The sequence below is a fragment of the Rana temporaria genome, chromosome 9, assembly GCF_905171775.1.
Source record: "Rana temporaria chromosome 9, aRanTem1.1, whole genome shotgun sequence".
NCBI classification, from domain to species: domain Eukaryota; kingdom Metazoa; phylum Chordata; class Amphibia; order Anura; family Ranidae; genus Rana; species Rana temporaria.
In genome coordinates, this window is record NC_053497.1 from 113,861,214 (window position 1) to 113,880,073 (window position 18,860).

The following is an 18,860-nucleotide window of genomic DNA, read 5'->3' on the forward strand; positions in this document are numbered from 1 at the left end:
AGTCAGTGCAGAATTAAAATAAAAAAAATTAGAATTATACACCCCCGCCGTGCCTACTAGCATAGGGGGGTTGTATTTTTCCCATTATCTGTGCCCCTTTCTGATGATCATGTGCTGGTCGGAGCGGAGGGAATATTTCTTCAGTTTCGGGCGCATGCCCATTCAGCTTCGCTCAAATGTTCTTCTGCCTTGGCTCAAATCCCGGCCAGCCACCTGCCTATCTCCTTGCCTTCCCTGGCAGGGTGATCTTCCTCCGCTCCCCATCCAGTAGTAGCCGAGGCCCGAAGAGTAAGACTTGAGAGACTAATGCGGGCGGCGACGGGCAGAGAGTCGCTGATTGTTACCATTACTAGTAAAGGAAAAATATGTCCCCGGATTTAATTTAAAAAATCTGGTCACCTTATTGTAGCCGCCAGAACAAGTGTCCCCATTGGAAGATTTCCCCTCTATTCCTGTTCTAGTGACAAGCCAAAATGTAGGGATTCTCTAAACAGTGACCTGGACAAACGGAAAAAAGGAAAAGAAAGGCGTAGTCATACATGTCACTTCCTGGTCCGTGTACAGGAGGCTGAGCGGATGGGGGTCTGCTGAGCTCCTGCCGCCCTTCCCAGCAACACCCGCTATGACAGCACCGGGCCCGCAGGTGGGACAGCCAATCTGTACCATGTGATTAGCTGTGTCCAATCACAGCTAATCACAATAGTAAACACTGAATGAATCATTTTTTGCAGTAAAAATGGTTGTTTATAGCAGTAATAATACCTGTTATAAAAAAAAATGATCACCCCCCATGTTCACCAGGCTGTACTACTCTAAGGAGGTGAAGGCAGCACACCACAGTGCTGGAAGTGATAGGGGGCTTCACAGCCGATTGTATCACTTCCATATAAAAGCTGACAGTTGACTTTAGTAAAGTACGCACACAGCGTGTAAAAAAAAAATGTCTGCAGCACTATAAAAATCTGATTTCCCAGCAAGTGGATGGAAATTCAGATTTTACCCTGATGCACACCCTGGCCGTGGTTGTCATAGTAATGGAAAGGCAGCAGTAGCAACATGTTAGCATTGTGAGCAGTATACTCTTCATTCACAATGGTTATTGGAGGATACGCATGTGTCAGCTATCTGTAACATCATCACAAGCAAATCACATAAGGATATTGTTACCGATGACTTCAAGCACTTACACTGATATTTACACCGCACAGCTCAGAATGATCACTTTATTATAACCAAACTATACATTTTATCAGCCTCAATCAATCTGTTTTAAAAAACAGAATGAAAGAGAAAATATTAACTGTATTTTAATCTGGAGCAGCTGTACATGGCAACCAATCAGCTTCTAGCTTTCATTTTCAAAGTTTAACTGAACAAGCTTGAAGATAGAAGCTGATTGGTTGCCGTGTACAGCTGCCTCATATTCTGTCTTCTTCAGTTTTGATAAATTCCTCCTGTCGCCTGCTGGTCGTTTTTTTGTAATGCCGCGTACACGTGTTTTTAATGTCATAAAAAGATACAATGTTTTTCTCAACGTGATTCTTGACAAGCCTGCCTTGCCTACAAACGATCGTGAAAAAAAATGCTCAAGCAAAGCGCGGTGACGTACTGTACAACATGTACGACGGCACTATAAAGGGGGAGTTCCATTCGCATGGCGCCACCCTTGGGGCTGCTTTTGCTGATTTTGTGTTTGTAAAAGTTTGGTGAGAGGCGATTCACGCTCTTCTGTCTGTTACAGCGTGATGAATGTGCTATCTCCATTACGAACACTAGTTTTACCAGAACGAGTGCTCCAGTCTCATAACTTGCTTCTGAGCATGCGTATTTTTTTCCCCTCGTTAAAGCAGACACGCAACCTTTTTTCACGACGTGAAATACGACGACATGAAAAACGACGAGAAAAAATAGGGCATGTTCTAAATTTTTCATTGCCATTTTTCACGTTGAGAAAAATGCTCTGGAGCCTACACACAACTGTTTTTGAATGACCAATTGTCGTGTGTACACGGCATAACTCTTTATACAATGTCAGGTGTGCACCCCAATAGCCACTGCTACAGTATCTCACAAACATGAGTACACCCCTCACAATGTGGAAATCACTATAGTCTTGGCTAAAATGTCATTCTGGGTACAAAGTAACCTATTCACGATGCCGGCAGTGAAGGTGAGACGTTCCCTTGAGTGCTGTGCCAGAGGAAGATGACCCTGAGGCACTGAGAGATATATTTATATTGTGATCTGTGCCCGTCCTGGGAGAGATGATATCATCTGTTGACATTAGTGCTGTCACAAGTCATCTCATCAGAAGATGCAAGACATCATACACATTCCCAGATGTGTTTTCCAATGCTCCTTCAGCTGATGTTAGAACAGGAGCAGTGGCCTCTGCAAGAGATTCAGTAGCGGGATTTTTTTCTTTCTATTTCTGTAAAATGACCTAAATAAATTGAATAAAACCGAATGTATGCACACTGGTTACTTTATTAGGTACACCTGTTCAATTGCTTGGCAACACAAATTACTAACCAGCCAATCACATGGCAGCAACTCAATGCATTTCGGCAACTAGACATGGTGAAGCCGACTTGCTGAAGTTCAAACCGAGCATCAGAATGGGGAAGAAAGGAGATTTTTTTTCAATTATGTGCTTTTTTAAGTAATGTGTAAATATGTTAAAGGTGTAAAGATATTAACAAACAAAACAAACAAAAAAAGGTCAAATATTAATGGTTAATAAAATAAAACATACAAACGAACAAAAAATAACGGGAAAACAATAATCGAATGGATAAGGAAAATAAGGAGTTAACTAGGGTTGATTTGAGTAAACCAAGGGTTGATAAGGGGTTAAACAGGGAACATATTACTAAAAGAAGCTAAACTTGTTTTTACTTGTCAGGTTGCTTTAAAGTGATTATTAACCCACTACAGTATAACCATACAATCCTCTCTGTAAAATAACATTATGTACCTCAGTGTCTGTGTTATATAAAAAAAGATGCCGATCTGTACCTATATCAGAGCTTCTCCCAGCGCTCACGTGACTCCTCTGCTCTCTCCTCTCCCCGGCTGACAGCTATCATGGGAGGGGCGGAGCACTCCCACTGACGTTAGCTGGGAGGAGAGAGAGCAGAGGAGCCATGTGAGTGCTGGGAGATGCTCTGATATAGGTACAGATCTGCATTTTTTTTATATAACAGATAGTGGGACACATTATGTTATTTTACAGAGGGTATTGTATGGTTATACTGTAGTTAAGATGGCAGCAGGAGGGGAGGGCTGGGGAGTAGATGGACCTGACAGGCAGGGAGGGGAGGGGGAAGAGGAGCACAGGACGTGGTGTGGATGAGGGAGGCACGTAAACTGACCATGGTGTCAGGGCTCAGCAGCCATGATATACTGTGGTTAGTTTACAGGGGGGAGGGCAGGCAGGATCAGCCAAGTTTTTTAGGTTATGCAGGGGGGGGGGGGGATTGTACAGCAAAAGCCCTGGGCTGTTGTTCATACTTTAAGTGAACGTGATTTTTTTTTCTGACATCATCTGAAGATTGAAGTTTATTGATTTGATCTGCAGGTGAAAGAACAGATTGATACAAAAGTAACAATATGTTACATTGTATGTTTCGGTAGTCTAAGCAAGTGTTATTTGTAGACATTGTCAGACTGCTTTTTTTTTTTTTTTATATACAGCTAAGGCTCAGTTTACATTGCTGCAACATGGGATCCGACTTGTGAGACCCCAAGTCGCATGACATGTCAAATTGAATGTTTCCGTATGAGAGCCATCCTAACTGATACTACACAAGTTGGGGACTGGACAGGCTCCACACATCCTGCATGCAATGATGACCTTTTATTGGACGTGTGTAGCACACCCAAGGTCTGAGACTAGGTAAGAACAACAACCGCATATAAATGTTCCCTATAACATAGCAAATTGTCGCCTTTTGTGTTTAGTTCCACTTTAAAGTGGAAGTAAAGTTGTTTTTTAATCAAATGGCTGACAGGCAGGGCATTTATGACAGAGGAGACCATACTGCCATAAATGCATCCTTCTGCCTGTTGGCTGTAACATTTACAGCCCTGATCAGCCCCCCGATGTGGCCAAAGGAAGACTGGGAAAAGATGGAAGTGCTGGGGGCCTGCCAGATAGGTCCCAGTGCTGCGCTGGAGGACACCATATGACAGATAAGTCTGCCATAATGTACTAATATGCAGTGCATACTGATATTTTATGGCATTACCGACCTGGGCGTCATAAAAAAAATGTATAGTGGACTTTACTTCCACTTTAACTGACTAAGCATAACAAAGGGTTGTGCAATGTAAAAGGGTTATAGCAGGGTCATTATTAAAATACTTTTCTGACACCTTCACCTTGAATGGAATGTTACTGTAGATAATATTGTAACCCAGTATTGTAACTGTAGTGCCATGGTACATTCTAAAATTAGGCAGATGGGGCAGTTGGAGTTAAAACGGAGTTCTACACAAAAGTAGAACATCCGCAAATTTGCTTACTCCACCCCTCTTTCAGGGGGAGGGGGAACAGGTACCTGTTTTTGACAGGTACCCTTCCCCACTTCTGGGAGACAGCGCAGCGGCACGTCCCTGGGAAGTTTGGCCCCCCTCCTCCTTCCTCTGCCACCGGGCCAGTTGGAAAGCGCAGAGCAATAGGGTAGCGGCTGTGAACCCGAAAGGCCCCACTGCCGGTTTCCCTTACGAAGAGTGGCGACGGCAGCACCCGACAGCTGTTTTGAAAATCAGCTGGGGTGCCGACATTGCAGGTAAGTTGTCCATATATGCCCCCCCCCCCCCCCCCCAGGCGGAACTCCTCTTTTTAACAATGCTGTTTTCCACATTTCAGCTAGCTGACTAAAGCGCCTGAAAGAAGCCTTATCTGCAATCCCAATGTAAAAGCCTGAGTGCTTTCACACTGGCAGTGCCCAAACAACACTGGTAAAGCTCTGCTAAGACCCCTTTCACACTGGGGCATTTTTCAGGTGCTTTGGCATTTATTAAAACGCCTCAATGGGAAGGGGGCTTTAGCAGCGGTGTATTTAACGCTCCTAAAGCGCTGCAAAGAAGCTGCTTGCAGGACTTTTTTTGACGCCCTGCCAGCGCAGCGCCTCAGTGTGAAAGCACTCGGGCTTTCACATTGGGATTGCAGATGAGGCTTCTTTCAGGTGCTTTACAGGCGCTTTTTTTTTACGCTAAGACCACTTTCACACTGGGGCATTTTTCAGGCACTTTAGTGTGAAAGCACTCAGGCTTTCACATTGGGATTGCAGATGCAGCTTCTTTCAGGCGCATTACAGGTGCTTTTTTTTTAACGCTAAAGCGCCTGAAAAAACGCCCCAGTGTGAAAAGGGGTCTCAAGGCAGCCTATCTATTATGAACGGGCTGCCAACTCATCACAACGAAGAGGCAAATGTGCATGACCCTTTTTTTTAATAATGCACCCAACAACAAGTGGTGATATACAAAGCAGCATGCCTAACACAGAGTAGGTGCATTGCCATACTTTGCATTTCCGTGCATGTTGCCACAACGCATGCGTGTGAATGATCCCTAATTGTCAACTAATTACATATTTTTGCAGACATAAAATCTCCAGAGTTGTTGGCGGTCTGGAACAGCACTGAGCAAAAGGGATTCCAATCTGAGTCACGCTGCACAGGCTTTCCTAGGTGACAGCCCTCTCTCTGCGATTACAGCTAATTATAGGAGAAGAGCAGAGAGAAGCCGTATATGATATTCTCCGTCATCTGCTGTGACAATCTGCGCAGTCCGGGGGAATTCCCACCCGACGCAGCCATTACTGCGCTCACTGAAAGATGCAAGCGGTGTTCCTGCCATCTCTGGGAAACGTTTCTGAAGAACTGTGCGCTGTTTAAAAAACGGAGATCCTTTAAAAATGCAGAAAAAAAACACACACTGCATAAATCACTAAAGGCATCAATCGGGGAGCTGATTAATTGGCAGAAATAACTTAGTCATACGTGTATGACATTCAAATCCATAAAGCACTGCACATCATAAACCATTCACTTTTTTTTTTTTCTTTCTTTATACATGTTTTTACTTTTTTGTTATCCTTTGTTGCATCTCAGTGCTGCTGATCTCCTGAAGCCTCTTTGCACCCACTTTTTGTATACACGCACTCCAGCGACTGCTGAATGGCATTTTTCAGTGAAGCTTTCAGCTTCCCAGCAAGGTATAACACTGCCCTGAGACGAATATGCCCCCAGAATGGCAGCTTTCATCTCCAGCTTTCTGCGCAGATGCTGGCCGATTGCCTTTGAAGTGCTAACTGTTCATGTCTTCTGTCTTCTGCTACATTTGAGTTCTAGTTCATAGCCTCAGTTTTTCATGTCGTATAGCTGAGATGTTCTGAACCAGGATAAAAGAATAGACTTTTGCTATGCTCTGCTGTATGTAAGTTGTCAGATACAATAGAGAAGGCGGGGAGATCACAGGCACATGCTTTCTGCATAACTCCCAATTTTCTGAGATGAAAAAGAGAAGATATATTATAGGATTAAATATGTAGGCCATCATTCTGTTAAAAAAAAAAATATATATGTAGGCCAGGTTTTCTCAACCAAGGTTCTTCAAGAGGTTGCCAGATGTTCCTTGAGTAGTGAGAAGTGGCAGACTGATCTCACACCTACAATGATCACCTATATAAGGGGGCAGATCTCACGGGTAGGCGACACGTCCGCAATGATCACCAATGAAAACGGGGCTTTTCTCTACTGACCTCAAATGTCAGGGGCCATTTTCCCACTGACCAACATAACTGGACACTTTTCTACTGATAACTAGTGCAGGGCCGTCTTAATAGCATCATGGGCGCCTGGGCAAAGTAATGCACTGGGGCCCCTACCAGTCTGCCCCAATTTTTCGCACCGACTCCCAAGAATTAAAGTATTAATAGTTGATGGAATTAAACATATATTTAATAGTACTTTAAATTGATTTTAAACAGTAAGAAAACATGCCATAAATCAAAGACTAATCAACAAAAAAGGCACAGAAATGAGGGTGCAGAAGGGCAAGGTACAAGGGTAGTCAGGAGGGCATAATACAGGTTCTGGGATGCTGCCCGGGCCATCCTGAGACAGCTTAGTAAAAAGCGTGACTGTCCTGGCAAATCCGTGCTAGTTGGCAAGTACGATGTAATGCAAGATTATCATGGGGGCCCCCATGCACCCGGGGCCTCTGGGAAATGCCCTGGGGTGCCCATGCATTAAGACAGCCCTGAACTAGTGTAAGGTGGCACTACAGTTTTCATAGTTTGTTTTATATTTAGCCAGCCCATTACTGTTTGTTTCATTTAATATTTTTTTTCCATATAGTGCAGGGAAGCATTGTAAAATAATTTACTCTGGGTATCAGATAATCTAGTTATGTAATATTCTATATTTAAAACATTCTAAAAACGTACTGTAGGTATAACCGTGACCTGTAGGTATAATCATTTTTTAGCAAGGGTTCCCTGATGCCTCAAAATTATTTCAAGGGTTCCCCTTGGGTAAAAACGTTTGGAAAGGATCATATAGGCAAAGGACACAAACCTGAGATGTTGCTAATTAAGGAGCCCATAAGGAATAATGCAAAATAAATGATTGGTTAAACCAAATGGTTTTTGTAACCTTTACTTTCCTTTTACTGCCTTTTTTAAATTCACAAATGTAGTCGTTTTGAGGTTGGAGGAAATGTTTTATACAATATAACAATTTTGGTAGTTAAATACTAATAAACCAGCAAAAAATATCTATTTCAATATAGTGCCAAGTGCATATTTATCTACTTATTAATGTGTAAAAATGTATGTATGTATATGTGTGTGTGTGTGTGTGTGTATGTATATGTATATATATATATATATATATATATATATATATATATATATATATATATATATATATATACACATACACATACACATACACATACACACACACACACACTCCCTGGCCATGTTATTAGGTACACCTTGCTAGTACCGGGTTGGACCTCCTTTTGCCTTCAGAATTCTTTCCATTTTTTCAGATGATAGATTGAACAGTGCTCAGTGAAATGTTCAAAGCTTGGGATATTTTTTTATAACCTAACCTTGCTTTAAACTTCTCCACAACCTTATCCCTGGCCTGTCTGGCAAAAACATGGCATTAACCCCGCTAATGCCATTCACAAATACGGCACCGCTCAGTGCGCCTGCCCCGTTGTCTACGTTTTGGTGAAAATATCTCCTTCACCGTGTAGGTGAAGGAGATATTTCTTGCACCTACAGGTAAGCCTTAATCTAGGCTTACCTGTAGGTGCAAGTTGTAACAGTGGGTTTACAAAAACTTTAATAAGGTTCTCTAACCAACCTCTGAGGGCGTCACAGAACAGCTGTATTTATACTGAGAATAATTGACACACAGGTGGACTCTATTTACTAATTAGACGACTTCTGAAGGCACTTGGTTCCACTAGATTTTAGTTAGGGGTATCAGAGTAAAGGGGGCTGAATACAAATGCACGCCACACTTTGCAGATATTTATTTGTAATAAATAATTGAAAACCATTTATCATTTACCTTCCACTTCACAATTATGTGCCACTTTGTGTTGACCTATCGCATACAATCCCAATAAAATACATTCAAATTGTTGGTTGTAACATGACAAAATGTGGAAAATGTAAAGGGGTATGATACTTTTTCAAGGCACTGTAAGGCTATCATAGGGTTTACTGCTTGCCTAACAATGTGTAATGTGTGTAATATGTAGACATGTACACACTGAAATATTTTGTTTCGTAATTTTGTTTTCGTCCGAAAAATACATTTATTTAGTTACTCCCGAAATTCGTTTTTATTTATTTTGTTTTTCGTAAAAAAAATGCATTCGTCCGAAAATCCAAATTAAGGTTGAATCTGTCATTGAAGGCTTATAGTGTCTGTCGAATGTTCTAAGAAAAAAAAGAAAAAGAAGAGAAGAAGATTTGACAGAATCTTTAAAAAAAAAAAAAAAAAAACATTTCGAATCTTCATGTCTCTCTTTGTCGAATCTGTCATTGAAGGCTTATGGTGTCTGTCGAATGTTCTAAGAAAAAAAAAAAAAAAAAGAAGAAGATTCGACAGAATCTTTAAAAAAAAAATAAAAAAAATTGGACTAATTATCTTTTTTAAGTACTCAAAAAGTGTGGTGGGGTGTAAATGATTGAACTTTTGGTACTTGGTCGTTTTTTCATGAGTCTGTATTTCGGACCAAAACGAGGAACAATTGAGAAAAGAGAGATAGTCCCTCCAAATGAGCCACTGGTGAGATCTATGTATGTTTGAGGGTGTCGGGAACTGGACTAGAATATTTGCAGCACTCTAATTGCAATGAAAGGATATAAAAAATAAATTGACTATAGTTCTCATAGCTGCAGTACAGCAGATAATTGCATGCTGCAAGATTATATAACAAATTGCTATGAAGTATTATTATCAATAATGTTCTATTTAAAGGGAATTCCAATTCTTAAAGCGGTGGTTCACCCTCCTTGACATCATTATACCATTACATTCGGCATCGTAGCGCGAGCTACGGTATGCCGGTCTTAAATTTTTAATCCCCGTACTCACTGTGCTATCGATCATTGAAGTTTCCGACTCCCGCGGGGAATGGGCGTGCCTATGGAGAGGGAGGATGATTGACGGCCGGCTCTGGCACGTCACGCTCCCCGAAGACAGCCGGAGTAGGTCTCGGCTCTTCATGGCGCCTGCGCACAGGCGCCGTGAATAGCCAAGCCTATTTCGGCTATTTCCGGAGGAGCGTGACGTGCCAGGGCCGGCCGTCAATCACCTTCTCTCACCATAGGAACGCCCATTCCCCGGAATCTTCAACGATCCATAGCACGGTGAGTACGGGGATAAAAAATGTAAGACCGGCATACTGTAGCTCGCGCTACGATGCCGAATGTAATGGTATAATAAAACATTTTTTTTTTTTTTTTTTAATAGGGTGAACCCCCGCTTTAAGGGCAACTCGGCTTTCATATAATTGTCTGAGATAGGTTAGCGGAAGCAGATCTGAACCTTGGAAAACGTTGTTAGGGACAGACTCCCTCAGTGAAAATTTTCTGACAGCTGGATCTTCTAGAATTAACTATTTTATGATGTATTATGTAAGATTTTTAACTCCACTCCAAAAAATTTAATTTTTGATTTCTTCAAAGTTGAGCAGCATGTCTCACATCAGACTTTTGACATTTTACAAGCTGCTGCCGCCAGGGCTTGGACCATTCTATGCAGCCTTACTGAAAACTTGTGAAATAGAGAATTTGATAATCTTGTAGTGACTATTTGTATAGATATTAGCGCACTTGTTTTTTGTAATACATTTAATTAAAATACCTGCTTGATGACGATTGAGATGAGCTGATGAAGAGTGTATATCAGGGGTGGGCAACCTCGGCTCTCCAGTTGTGGGGAAACTACAAGTCCCATGAGACATTGCAAGACCCTGGCAATCACAGGCATTACTCCTAGAGGCAGAGGTATGATAGGATTTGTAGTTTAACCACAGCTGGAGTGCCGAGGTTGCCTACCTCTGGTGTGTATATAGTGTATTGTTTTCAGATCAGACCTAAAACAGACTGGGAGAGGAGCTGCCACTCAGACCACGCTACCATTGGTTTTTGCCACCAGCCATGCCATTTAAGAGCGAATGGCACCCCCTTCGTGGTGGTTTACGGGGTGGGGCCCTGCAGATTATTATACAGGATTTTTATAGCGCCAATAGTTTGCACATCGCTTTACAATGCTAGGGCAAATGGTACAATTACAATACAATTTAATACAGGAGGAATCAGAGGGCCCTGCTCCTTAGAGCTTACAATCTAGAAGGGAGGGTCAAGTGATACAAAAGATAATAAATGTGGGGGATGAGCTGATGAAGAAAATAAAAGTACAGTTATTAGGTGGAGGCAGGATAGGCGTCTCTGAAGAAAAAACGTTTTCACCTAAAAGTGGATAGAGTAGGAGATAGTCGGACAGATTGGGGTAGGGAATTCCAAATAATGAGAGGCTCAGGAGAAGTCCTGGAGTCGAGCATGGGAGGAGATGAAAAGGGAACTAGAGAGCAGGAGGTCTTGGGAGCAATAAAGATAGCAAATTGGTTGATATTTTGAGACTAGGTTAGTAATGTATCTGGGGGCAAAATTGTGGATGTTTTTTTTACGTTATTGTTGGCATTTTGAATTTAATTTGTTGGGTGAGTGGCACCCAGTGGAGGGATTGGCAGAGTGTCAGGTCACCTGTGGCCCGGTGACAAGTGCACCCTGTAGGGGTCAGGGATGCACCACAGGGAAGTGAACCCTATAGCTGACTACTGCTGGCAGGGAGGAAGCGTAACCCAAGATCACCCAGGACAACCATAGATTTGGTGCCATACATGTTGGAAATTAGTGGTGGTGTTCCACTTCCAAATATTATCATATCCTGTATGGAACTATGTTCTAATGTTTATCTTGCTTTTAAAGCGGTGGTTCACCCTCCTTAACATGATTATAGCATTAAATTCGGCATCGTAGCGCGAGCTACAGTATGCCGGTCTTAAATTTTTAATCCCCGTACTCACTGTGCTATGGATCATTGAAGATTCTGACTCCCGCGGGGAATGGGCGTGCCTATGGAGAGGGAGGATGATTGACGGCCGGCTCTGGCACGTCACGCTCCCCGAAGACAGCCGGAGTAGGTCTCGGCTCTTCACGGCGCCTGCGCACAGGCTATGCGCAGGCGCCGTGAAGAGCCAAGCCTATTTCGGCTATTTCCGGAGAAGCGTGACGTGCCAGGGCCGGCCGTCAATCACCTTCTCTCACCATAGGAACGCCCATTCCCCGGAATCTTCAATGATCCATAGCACAGTGAGTACGGGGATTAAAAATTTAAGACCGGCATACTGTAGCTCGCGCTACGATGCCGAATGTAATGGTAGTAAAAAAAAAAAATTTTTTTTTTTTTTAATAGGGTGAACCCCCGCTTTAAGTAAAGTTATAAGCTGATCGGTTACCATGCACAGCTGCACCAGATTCGGAGTGCACCAGTTTTAGAAAATCTCCCCCAATGTCCTTCTTTTCATTAAACTGTTAAGAATAGATATCCGCCACCCAAGGAGAGCATGGTTTTCAGAGGGTTAGCTGACTGAAAGAACTGCATTGTAAGAAGGAGCAGTAAAGCACAACTATTGTGTATCACTGCACAACAGGAAGCAGCACCTACCTGTTTCTGCTCTGAATGAATGGCATGCTTTTTGCATACTACTTCTGAATGAGGGGGTCTGGTTCATTATAATCATCTGGTGCACTTTGTGTTCTATGAGAAATGTTGCACTGTCTGCATTCCTTTTAGAAGTAATTCTTTTTTGGGGAGTGTAGAATTCTGAGAAAATCAGTGAGCCAATCACAGGAAATTACTTTTTTAGAGGCGTTCTGTACACATATGGTGTACAGCGCTGGATATTGAAATGCAAAAGTTATGTTTATTTACATTCAATTGCAATATGGTCTGTGTGGCAATTGTGTGTGTGTGTGTGTGTGTGTGTGTGTGTGTATTTATATACTATAATGCGTTGGGACGCCTGCCTTTACACGCACCTCACAAATGCGCTTCTGGAAGAATGGTCAAACATTCCCATAGACACTCCTAAACCTTGTGGACAACCTTCCCATTGGAGTTGAAGCTGTTATAGTTGCAAAGGGTGGGCCAACTCAATATTGAACCCTATGGACTAAGACTGGGATGGCATTAAAGTTTATCTGCATGTAAGAGCAAGCTTTCCCAATACTTTTTTTTTACAATATAGTGTATAGTTTTTTGCTATATATTTCTCCAGGAAATGGAGTTGCCCCTTAAGATGTGCACCTGGAATGAGGGGGTTTGCTAGAGTGTAAAAGACCTGAATTTTTCCCAAGAATCTGAGCAGCCACTTCTTCCAATAGAGGCCATATTAAGCAAATAACTACTGAGCTGTCAGAAAATGTCATGACTTGCATTACATTTAATGATGAATATTATTTAAAAGGGCACGTCGTTTTTCAAAGTAATGCCTACAGCACTTTTTAATGTAGCTATTTTATCAATTGAAAGTAAGAAAAACACAGGATTTTTTTTGTTGCTTGTTCTTGTGTTTTTACCGCCTGAGCTTTTAGTGCCCCCGCTCATCTTGCCTCCCTTTCTACTAAGATCTCCCTAATTTATTCCTTGCCCTAGGTCAATGTCCTAAAGTGCCTCTGGTCACACGTACTAATAAGACTCTGGTCACACGTACTAATAAGACTCTGGTCACACTTACTAATGAGCGTTTGAACAGCCTGGTCATGTGATGCTGTTGCACGATCAGCGAAAACATTCCCGACATAATTCAATTGCACAAATAGCGTATCCAACCGAATCAGATATTGTTAAGACTCAGCAAGAAGCTAGCTGAGCCTATCTGTCCACAGCTGAGGTGCTCCAAGCAGCGGCAGGCTCTTATCTACCTAAACACAGATGTTTGCGCTGTAGAACCGCTGTAGACCTCAAATGTTGTTTTCCTCTTTTCCTGCTGTAAATTAGAAGCAGAGATGGAGGCGATAATGATTTGAGACACAACAAAGGCGTAAAACCCATTCTGAACGCAAAGAAAAACCTGATCTCACACGGACTCTAGCATTATTTCATTATTTTAAAGATGAAAAGTCATACAATTCCAAAGCAGTATATAAAGAGACCCAATCATGCGCGGTCATCTGTAAGGCCTCATGCACACTGGATGTTTTTGGACATTTTTACAGCAGCTGTTTTTGGCAGTAGACGTTTTTTTCTACAGTCATTAAACTCTCCATCATGTTATCCTATGTGCCCATGCACACATAGGCTGTTATCAGCAGTTTTGGGCAGTGGCGTTTTTGAGCAGTAAAAAAACCCCAAAACTAGTGGGTTCTGAGAGACGTTTTTCAGCTGTAAAAAAATGCTCTAACGCTGATAAACGCTCAAAAACGTCACTCACCGGCGTTTAACGTTTTTGATCCATTGAGAAAAATAAATAAATAATTTCTTCAACCTAAAAAACGCTATTGAAAAAAAGTTGAAAAACTCACTGCAAAGCTACTGGCGTTTTTTATAACGTTATTTTAACGTCCAGTGTGCATGAGGCCTAATACTCTGTCTGTCCACCCTAGATTGGTTATGAAGCGCTACCTCTCAAGCATGACTTACCAGTGCTGTTAGAATTACAGGAATGGAAGGTTAAATGTAACTGACAGTTTTGCCCTACAACAGTGTGTCAGTTATCATCCCTGAGATCAAGCTGTGGCTGTGTTGAAATATTTTGAGGGGACAGCTAATGTACACTGTTATACAAGCTGTACACTCACTACTTTACATTGTAGCAAAGTGTAATTTCTTCAGTGTTGTCACATGAAAAGATATAATAAAATATTTACAAAAATGTGAGGGGTGTTCTCACTTTTGTGAGATACTGTGTGTGTGTGTGTTTATATATTGTAAGGGCTTAGCTAGGTAGCGGGGGTGTGTGACCCCCTGGATGGGTTCACTACACACTGAACGATACAGAGAAACAGCCAAAGACGGATACATTTAGAGGGGAGTTTGAGTGTTAGTTGACTCAGACTCATATAATTTTGGCTAAATTGGGCCTCTGTTTCAGCCGTGGCTGAGCTGGGAGTGACTGCCGTTGTTCGCCTGGGGGTGTTGTTACCGCCCCAGGCCAAAGGGTGGCAGCAGCTCAGTCAGGGTGATATTGGGTGTCCCCCTCGGCAGCCAATCAGTGGGGGTTGATTGTCCCGCTGTGCATGCTGGAGAGGGGTACTTAAGGAGCAGACGCCACTGGATCGAGGTTGTCGGTCGTCCCACCACCTCGTGGCCCTCCTGGCCGGGGGTACGTGTTCCTGAAATCCTGGCTCCGGGACCACGTTGGTCCGGGGTTGTGATCTATTTAAGTAGGCCCAGTAGTCAGACTGGGTCTGCGCTTTCAAGGTGATCCTGTGCTGTCCGTCTTGGAGGGAGGAAGCCGCTTGATGAAGAACCTGTCTTGGAGAGGACCAAGCAAGAGGCTGGTATCTCGGGAGAGGCCTGGAAACTTCATCGAAGGATGCACCATATACTGAGAGGCTTGATGATGATCGTCAGACTTGAGTTCTACTGAAGTTAATCTGGAGAGATCCGGGTGATGAATCCTGAATTAGGGGATTCTGGACTGAAAGTGTCTCCTTTCAAAGGAAGGTCTGTGGCAGAGACTGTACTTTATTCCGTGCGCCACTCCGTGCTGTTTTTTAGTGATTTTGATCTTTTTTGCTGTGTTGGCTGCTCCAATTTATCACTAGCGCGGTATTTATTCCTTTAAATTCAGTGAGAGGGACCTATCCGGGTGCGCAAAACCCACTCTGGCTAGAGTGGCGACGAGAACTGTGTTGCTGGAGGCAAGAGTGTTTCCGGATTGAAATTACGCACCTGAACCTATCTACCTGTTCACCCTTCCACCTCTTCAACCACTTTATTACCAAGTTCTTCAAAATAAATCTAAGAATAGAAGTGTAAAGTGTGGACATTGAACTTTTTCAACTCTCATCTACTACCCTGGACGGCGAGGAGAAAGAGGTAACATGCCGCCCGAAAATATCCAGCAGCACCTTCGGGGGTAGTGCTACATATTACAAGTAGTCAACTTCATTTAAATGTATCTAATTTTCCTTTTTTTGCATGGGGAGCTATTTATGAAAATGGATTTAGTTGTTTGCCATTATTTTTATTTAATTTTCTATTAATTTTATAGCAGATGTCTTACAGAGCAAGCATGGGTAGGACTAAAAAAATTATTATAAAAAAAATATTTACTGTATATTGCAATATCTAATCTGATGTGGAAAATGTGTGTCTTGCTTTCTTGCTTTCCACTTGCTTTCCACTTGCTTTCCAGCCTATTGTCAAAATACGTCCTGTTTTAAAGATGGATATCTCAGTAACGGCAGCAGCTGCTGCCACAACTGAGGTATCCATCTTTAGTGCCGACGGTCCTGTACACGATAACGGCGGTCTCCGTGGCGGATTCGCCGCGAGATCGCCGTTATCGGTGGCGGGAGAGGGCCCCCCCCTCCCGCCGCTGTCCCGCGCCCTCCGCCGCTTACCGGAGCCGTCGGTAGCGGCGGAGGGGATCGCGACCATCCGGCAGCTGAGCGGGGACGAGACTGAAGGAAAAATCTCCTTCGCCCGTCCCCCATAGCTCTGCTGGGCGGAAGTGACGTCAAAACGTCAGTCCTGCCCAGCCTCTTAAAGAGACATTTTTTTTTTTTTGTCATTTGAAAAAATGACATTTCCAAATATTTTTTTTTTTTTTTTTGCATTTAAGCCCAAATATGAGATCTGAGGTCTTTTTGACCCCAGATCTCATATTTAAGAGGACCTGTCATGCTTGTTTCTATTACAAGGGATGTTTACATTCCTTGTAATAGGAATAAAAGTGATAATTTTTTTATTTTTTTTATTTCAGTGTTAAAAATTGTAAAATAACTAAAAATAAATGCGAAAATTTTTTTTTTTAAAGCGCCCCGTCCCGACGAGCTCGCGCGTAGAAGCGAACGTATACGCGAGTAGCGCCGACATATGAAAACGGTATTCAAACCACACAAGTGAGGTATCGCCGCGATCGTTAGAGCGAGAGCAATAATTTTAGCCTTAGGCCTACTCTGTAACTCAAAAAATGCAACCTGTAGAATTTTTTAAACGTCGCCTATCAAGATTTTTAAGGGTAAAAGTTTGACGCCATGCCTAGAGCGGGCGCAATTTTTAAGCGTGACATGTTGGGTGTCATTTTACTCGGCGTAACATTATCTTTCACAATATATAAAAAAATTGGGCCAAATTTATTGTTGTGTTATTTTTTTATTTAAAAAAGTGAATTTTTTCCAAAAAAAGTGCGCTTGTAAGACCGCTGCGCAAATACGGTGTGACAAAAAGTATTGCAATGACTGCCATTTTATTCTCTAGGGTGTTAGAAAAAAATATATATATAATGTTTGGGGGTTTTAAGTAATATTCTAGCAAAAAAAAATGTTTTAGTCTTGTAAACACTGAATCTGAAAAACAGGCTCAGTAACAAAGTGGTTAACTGGTTACTGAATAATGGTAAACAGACCAGTAAAGCTTTTCCCTGCTTTTCTGGCATCATCCAGCAGAGGGAGACTTGATTTAATGTTCCTTTCTTTGCTATGAACCTTATGCCTTTCCAAGCTCTATTATATTATCTGTGTTCTGCTCTGCTCATCAGTTGAAAACGTAACCTCCCAAGAGCCGAATCGGTTCTGAAACTAGATTCCCTGTAATTGAGCTTGGAATCTGTCAGAAACATTCTCTAAGTGAGGCCACCATTCTTCCAGAATGCATCTTGGTCTAAGCAAATTCCTTTGCCTTTTAATTATACAAGGCTGAACTTTTTTGTAATTCTCCTTTTGCTGCATATTTAGATAAAAATCAAAGTGTTGCGCTGTTACTCCATGATCATTATATATAGAGTGTGCACTAAAGTCCATCTACTAAAATATCGTGAAAAAATAAAAAACACGTCTAAAATTCCAAATAGGAGTCCATATAGTGAACTAAAAAGAAGTGTTAATCCAATTTAAATGAGTGCAGACACCCAGTGCTCCCCACGGCATACGTATGGTAAATATATCCGCTTACCAAAAGAGTGGCAAAACCCTTGTTGGCAATCAGAGGTCAGACGTTTCTTGTAGTTGCCCACCAGGTTCAAACGCTTTTGCAAAGTCCAAACCTATCATGTCCACAGCCACCCATTTGTCTAAGTGTTTGCTTACTTCCTCATAAAAAGAAATCCTTTTTGCTTGACAATTGTCTTTCATGAATTCATGCTGACTATTGGTTAAAATATTGTTTGGGTTTACCTATACAGAACTTTAACGTTTTTGAAAAATTAGAAGCATTGGCTTTAAAAAACAGAACTCAACTCTTTGGGGACATGTGGTTCCTCACATTGTTGTGAAGAGTCCATGTTTGTGCAGTTATCTGTATTGTATTATTTATGCAGTGTATGCCATCCTGACCTTGTTTATCATTATGATTCCAACGTTGCACCTGTTTAACCACTTCCATACAGGGCACTTATACACCTTCCCGCCCCCAGACCAATTTTTAGCTTTCAGCGCTGTTGCACTTTGAATGACAATTGCGCGGTCATGCTACACTGTACCCAAACTAAATTTGTATCATTTTGTACCCACAAATAGAGCTTTCTTTTGGTGGTATTTGATCACCTCTGGGATATTTATTTTCTGCAAAAAAATTTAAAAATGACAAAAAAATTGGAAAAAAAAAGTTTTTGGTTTGTTTCTGTTATAAAACATTGTAAATAAGTACGTTTTCTCCTTCACTGATGGGCACTGATGGTACTGCACTGACGAGCACTGATAAGGCGGCACTGATGGGCACCGATGAGGTGGCACTGATGTGGTGGCATTGATGGGCACTAATATGCGGCACTGATGGACGGCATGGATGGGCTTGGATAGGCGGCACGGATAGGTGGCACAGATGGGCACAGATAGGCGGCACGGATAGGCGGCAAGGATAGACACTGATAGGCGGCATGGATGGGCACTGATAGGTGGCACGGATGGGCACTATCGTATGTGTGTGTGTTGTATATGTGTTGTACTAATGGATGCCAATCAGTGCCAAACAATGCCTGCCAATCGGTGATGCCCATTGTGGGCACTGATTGGCCTCCATTGCAGCACTGATTGGCATCCATTGTTTGTATCATTGTCATCCCTGGCGGTCTAGGGTGGCATACCTTCT

General features: G+C 42.3%; 1 protein-coding gene across 2 annotated transcripts in view; it reads left to right on the top strand.

The window, feature by feature from the left end:
- Window positions 1-18,860, top strand: part of KCNT1 (potassium sodium-activated channel subfamily T member 1) — a 409,716-nt gene that overhangs the window by 63,770 nt on the left and 327,086 nt on the right. The gene's annotated exons all lie outside the window — the stretch shown is intronic.